General features: G+C 52.8%; 1 protein-coding gene across 3 annotated transcripts in view; it reads left to right on the top strand.

Moving 5' to 3' along the window:
- Positions 1–4,889: 4,889 nt before the first annotated feature.
- INO80 (INO80 complex ATPase subunit) overlaps positions 4,890–5,847 on the top strand; it is a 42,265-nt gene continuing 41,307 nt past the window's right edge. Inside the window, exon 1 of one of the 3 annotated variants that reach the window (XM_069949797.1) lies at positions 4,890–4,922. The gene's annotated coding sequence lies outside the window, so the exon portion shown is untranslated. The other 2 variants (XM_069949796.1, XM_069949795.1) reach the window with 2 other exon arrangements.

The raw sequence follows: 5,847 nt of genomic DNA, 5'->3' as shown, positions 1-5,847 counted from the left end.
GCACTCCCCTACCTGTATATGGCAGTGACTGGCTCCCAACATATACCTGCCAGAGAGCCCCAGGTCCCATTTACTTCAATGGCTGACGACCTTTTGGAGTTTTTTTTTATAATGTTATACATGTAGCGGCATCCATTTTTACCATCAGTTGATGTATGTATAATGTATATAGTATAAACCGTATACAATGACCATAAACGTAATTTCAGCCGTTAACTGAGCTTTCCAAAAAACCAAATGTTTAGTTTGGGATTCTACCAATCAGATTTATTTGTTTATAAATACCTGATTGCTGCCGCCATGGTAACCACCGCCACCCACATTCACCCAGCCGGTGATCTAAGGGGTTAAATAGGCGGAGGTCCTTATCATGTGGGCACAGTGGTGGGGCCCCCACAATTACAGGAAAGTAACAGCACTGGAAGAGTTAAAGGGGAGGTACGATTTTACATAAACCCCCTCTATAACATACAGTGGCCCCCATAGGGTGTAAGGACAGGTCTTATCTTCATGAGATACTACCCTTAAAGGGATTATCCAGGCTTCTTTATACATAGCTGTTTTTTTTTTTTCAGTAACAGCGCCACTCTTGTCCACACACAACCTTAGGACAGGGAGGCGCTGTTTTTGCAAGAAAGCAGCCATGTTTTCTTTAACCTGGATAACCCTTTAAGGGTAGCTTCACACGGGCGGGCTCGCAGCGAGATTCTCGCTGCGAGCCCGGCAGGTCCTGGCAGTTCCCATAAACTACATACTTGCTGCGGACCGCAGCGAGTATGTAATTGTACCGCGCTTAACTCCTTCTACTCCCGCCCGGCTCCCCCGCTGTAAGCAGCATACATTACCTGTCCTTGCTGCTCGGGTCCGGCGTCCTGCTCTCCCGTCCGGCCAATTAGTGTGTTGCCCAGCCGCAGCCACTGATTGGCCGGGCGGGAGAGCAGGACGCCGGACCCGTGCAGCAAGGAGAGGTAATGTATGCTGCTTACAGCGGGGGAGCCGGGCGGGAGTAGAAGGAGTTAAGCGCGGTACAATTACATACTCGCTGCGGTCCGCAGCAAGTATGTAGTTTATGGGAACTGCCAGGACCTGCCGGGCTCGCAGCGAGAATCTCGCTGCGAGCCCGCCCGTGTGAAGCTACCCTTAACGTGTCTCCAATCTACAGCTTAGGTGACAATTATCTGGCCAGTGGGGGTCCATCTGCCCCAACAATCACAGAAACAGAGGTCCTGTACCCCCCTAGCTAGCTCAGCCGCCATGTCATTTACTCTCTATGGGATTGTGGAAGATGTCTCTGGGAGTCAGGTCGTGACATCACCATGTTATGCAGGAAGTGACCTCACCATGTTATCCAGGAAGTGACATCACCATGTTATCCAGGAAGGGACATCACCATGTTATCCAGGAAGTGACATCACCATATCATCCAGGAAGTGACATCACCATGTCATCCAGGAAGTGACATCACCGTGTTATCCAGGAAGGGACATCACCGTGTTATCCAGGAAGGGACATCACCATGTTATCCAGGAAGTGACATCACCATGTTATCCAGGAAGTGAAGCCTTGATGCAGTAGTAAGTGCAGGGGAAAAAGCAATTTATAAGCATTTACTTTAATAAGTGTATAATGGGGATTTGTATAACTTTTGGGGGGGCAATACAATACTTTAATAAAAATTTTCACCAGACTTCTCCTTTAACATAGTGTGCCAGAATTAAAGGGGTACTCCAGAGGAAAACATAATAAATCAACCAGATCACAACATTTCTTTAAAAACACAGACATTGCCCATGATATATGGCACATATTATGGTGTGTAATAAGGAGCCTGTGTGAGCGAAGAGCAGCTGGAAGGGACTCTACCATGCTGTAATAGGGCACACAGGAAGGGGGCGGCCATGATGGATGACCTCCTTAGGCTGCGGTCACACGTAGCATGTCTCCATGTCATACAGCAGCAAGATTTCTAGTAGCATAAAAATGGAGGAGAGTTTAAAAGCGAATGTATGTAGCATCAGGGAAGGCACTTTATTCTTTTAATTACCGGTCAGCGCCTGCGCTGGCGCCACTAAATGTGACCTGTGGTATGGTTTTCAGTGCGCCAATTTTGGCTGCAAACGCACTGCGGATTTGTTGAGGGATTTTTCTGACTTCAATGGCAACGGTGTATTTATAAACACAGTGAAAAAAAAATGTTTGTTTTTTTTAATCACCTTAAAAGGCTATCCTGAGTACAGTGCTTGGCTATCCTCATGGCAGTGCTTGGCTATTCTCACGGCGGTGCTTGGCTATCCTAAGTACGTTGTTTGGCTATCCTCAGGGTGGTGCTTGGCTATCCTAAGTACGTTGCTTGGCTATCCTTAGGGCGGTGTCAGGCTATTCTCAAAACGCTGCTCGGCAATCCTTAGGACGATGCTCGGCCATCTTCAGTGCAGTGCTGGGCTACCCTCAGGGTAGTGCTTGGCTATCCTCAGGACGGTGCTCATATTTCCTCAGGGCACTGCTCGGCAATCCTTAGGACAGTGCTCATCTATCCTCAGAGCAGTGCTCAGCAATCCTCTGGACGGTGCTAATCTATCCTCAGGGCGGTGCTCATTAATCCTCAGTGCAGTGCTCAGCTTTCCTCAGGGCACTGCTCAGCAATCCTTAGGACGGTGCTCATCTCTCCTCATGGTGGTACTGGGCCATCCTCAGGGCGGTGTTCCTCTATCCTAAGGGCGGTGCTCATCTATCCTCAGGGCGGTGCTCATCTATCCTCAGGGCAGTGCTCATCTATCCACAGGGCGGCGCTCATCTATTCTCAGAGCGGTGCTCATCTATCCTCAGGGCGGTGCTCTTCTATCCTCAGGGCGGTGCTTATCCATCCTGAGGGCAGTGCTCAGCAATCCTCTGGGCGGTGCTTATCTATCCTTAGGGTGGTGCTTATCTATCCTCAGGGCGGTGCTCATCTATCCTCAGGGCGGTGCTCATCTATCCTCAGGGCGGTGCTCATCTATCCTCAGGGCGGTGCTTATCCATCCTGAGGGCGGTGCTCAGCAATCCTCTGGGTGGTGCTTATCTATCCTTAGGGTGGTGCTTATCTATCCTTAGGGTGGTGCTTATCTATCCTCAGGGCGGTGCTCATCTATCCTCAGGGCGGTGCTCATCTATCCGCAGGGCGGTGCTCATCTATCCTCAGGGCGGTGTTCCTCTATCCTAAGGGCGGTGCTCATCTATCCTCAGGGCGGTGCTCTTCTATCCTAAGGGCGGTGCTCGTCTATCCTCTGGGCGGTGCTCGTCTATCCTCTGGGCGGTGTTCCTCTATCCTAAGGGCGGTGCTCTTCTATCCTCAGGGCGGTGCTCTTCTATCCTCAGGGCGGTGTTCATCTATCCTCAGGGCGGTGCTCATCTATCCTCAGGGCGGTGCTCTTCTATCCTCAGGGCGGTGCTCGGCGGTGCTCTTCTATCCTCAGGGCGGTGCTCTTCTATCCTCAGGGCGGTGTTCATCTATCCTCAGGGCGGTGCTCATCTATCCTCAGGGCGGTGCTCATCTATCCTCAGGGCGGTGCTCATCTATCCTCAGGGCGGTGCTCATCTATCCTCAGGGCGGTGCTCGGCGGTGCTCTTCTATCCTCAGGGCGGTGTTCATCTATCCTCAGGGCGGTGCTCATCTATCCTCAGGGCGGTGCTCATCTATCCTCAGGGTGGTGCTCTTCTATCCTAAGGGCGGTGCTCGTCTATCCTCAGGGCGGTGTACATCTATCCTCAGGGCGGTGCTCTTCTATCCTCAGGGCGGTGCTCATCTATCCTCAGGGCGGTGCTCTTCTATCCTCAGGGCGGTGCTCATCTATCCTCAGGGCGGTGCTCATCTATCCTCAGGGCGGTGCTCTTCTATCCTCAGGGCGGTGCTCTTCTATCCTCAGGGCGGTGCTCTTCTATCCTCAGGGCGGTGTTCATCTATCCTCAGGGCGGTGCTCATCTATCCTCAGGGCGGTGCTCTTCTATCCTCAGGGCGGTGCTCATCTATCCTCAGGGCGGTGCTCATCTATCCTCAGGGCGGTGCTCATCTATCCTCAGGGCGGTGCTCATCTATCCTCAGGGTGGTGCTCATCTATCCTCAGGGTGGTGCTCATCTATCCTCAGGGCGGTGCTCGGCGGTGCTCATCTATCCTCAGGGCGGTGCTCATCTATCCTCAGGGCGGTGCTCATCTATCCTCAGGGCGGTGCTCATCTATCCTCAGGGCGGTGCTCTTCTATCCTCTGGGCGGTGCTTGGATGTGTTTGTTGGTGCCATTCGGCAATCTCTGAGGCGGTTATTTACCTATCTAGATGCCGCTATCTAGGGGGCACAGACAGCTGTACTGCACCTCATTAGTGATATTAATGTCCGCTCAGCCCTCCCCACATTGCAGTCAGGGCAGCCTGAGGCCTCCTGTAGACCCCCACCACATCTCTGCTATTACAGCATGACACTGACAGGCTATACTAGCAGAGGGCCGAGCTGTTATATATGTGAACCACATGATCCTGTGGGGAACCTGTAAAAATCCTTATAATAAAAAAGAGAAAAATACTTTTCTAATAATGACAAGTACAACAAATGTAATATTATTACTGCAATAATTAAACCTGTCTGGGTCCTCATACGGCTCTGTCTATGGAAAGATAAAAGTCAAGGAAGGTGAGAAGGAAAAGCCTAAGCCTCTGTTTTTTCTTTTTAATTCTGATTTTAAATAAACGCTCATGAAACCGCGCAGCAATGTAAACGAAGGCAGAAAAAAAAAAAACCGAAACGGCACGTGAGAGGTTAATCCCACGCATATTTTAATATCAACCATAGATGCGCCGCAGGCTGTACAGAAAGGCGCGGACTGTCTGGCCGCTAACGTCCTTTTCTCTATGGTCTATCGGTTACCAAGGTTAAATCTTTACGTCACTTCCCGGTAAAAACCTCGCGATATTTGAATAAAATTTGCTTGTTCACTGAAGTGACGTCACCCCGGCCATGTCGCCAGTCGGAACAGGACAGACTCGATCAATCGAGGCGACTATCAAATCGATGCGGATTTTCAATAAACGGGGGTAAAATGAGCGGGTGGAGCGGCTGGGCCCGCACGGCCGCCCGCGGACAGGTGGCTGTAACGCCCGGCCGGGCTCCTGGAGTCTTCTTACAGCCCTGGAGACGGGCTCTGGGGTGAGAGGGTGAGGATTAGCTCGATTGCTCTGGCCTGAGTAATGGCGCCGCTCCCCCCACCATGGCTCCTTGTCTCCCTTCTCCCTTAGACTGGGAGAGTTGCTGCTACCAGCAGGAGCCGCCGTGTTCAGGGCCGTCCGCAGCACACTCTGCTACCCCGCCGCCCGAACCGGCTCCGGAGACGGAGGCCACAGGTGAGGAGCGGAGGCCGGGGCGGGGACGATGGGATCTCCGGCCTCCCGGTGCTGCGGAGGCCGGAGGGGGCAGCGCCGGTGCTGGGGGCCCGGCTGTGTGTGCCCGGCTGTGGCCCCTCCGCCCCGGACACCTCTCCGGGTTATAGAACTGATAGACCGGACACATCCGGAAACTGCCGGGAAGTCACATTATATATCCCTCCAAATAGCCACAAATCCCTCTAAGTTACCGTATATCCCTGTATATAAATCCCTGTGTGTCCCTATGGGGCGGATACAGTGTCACTCCGCAGAGGATTTATAGGACTTTAATGTATCTGGGGTTTGGGCCTACACAGGGGCCACAGGCCGGGTCCTCCGGGGCAGTATGGGGGCCGCAGGCCGGGTCCTCTGGGGCAGTATGGGGGCCGCAGGCCGGCTCCTCCGGGGCAGTATGGGGGCCGCAGGCCGGGTCCTCCGGGGCAGTATGGGGGCCGCAGG

This window comes from Dendropsophus ebraccatus, chromosome 13 (assembly GCF_027789765.1).
Source record: "Dendropsophus ebraccatus isolate aDenEbr1 chromosome 13, aDenEbr1.pat, whole genome shotgun sequence".
Taxonomy (NCBI): domain Eukaryota; kingdom Metazoa; phylum Chordata; class Amphibia; order Anura; family Hylidae; genus Dendropsophus; species Dendropsophus ebraccatus.
The sequence above is the reverse complement of the archived record's forward strand: the minus strand, read 5'-3'. Positions and strand labels throughout refer to the sequence as shown.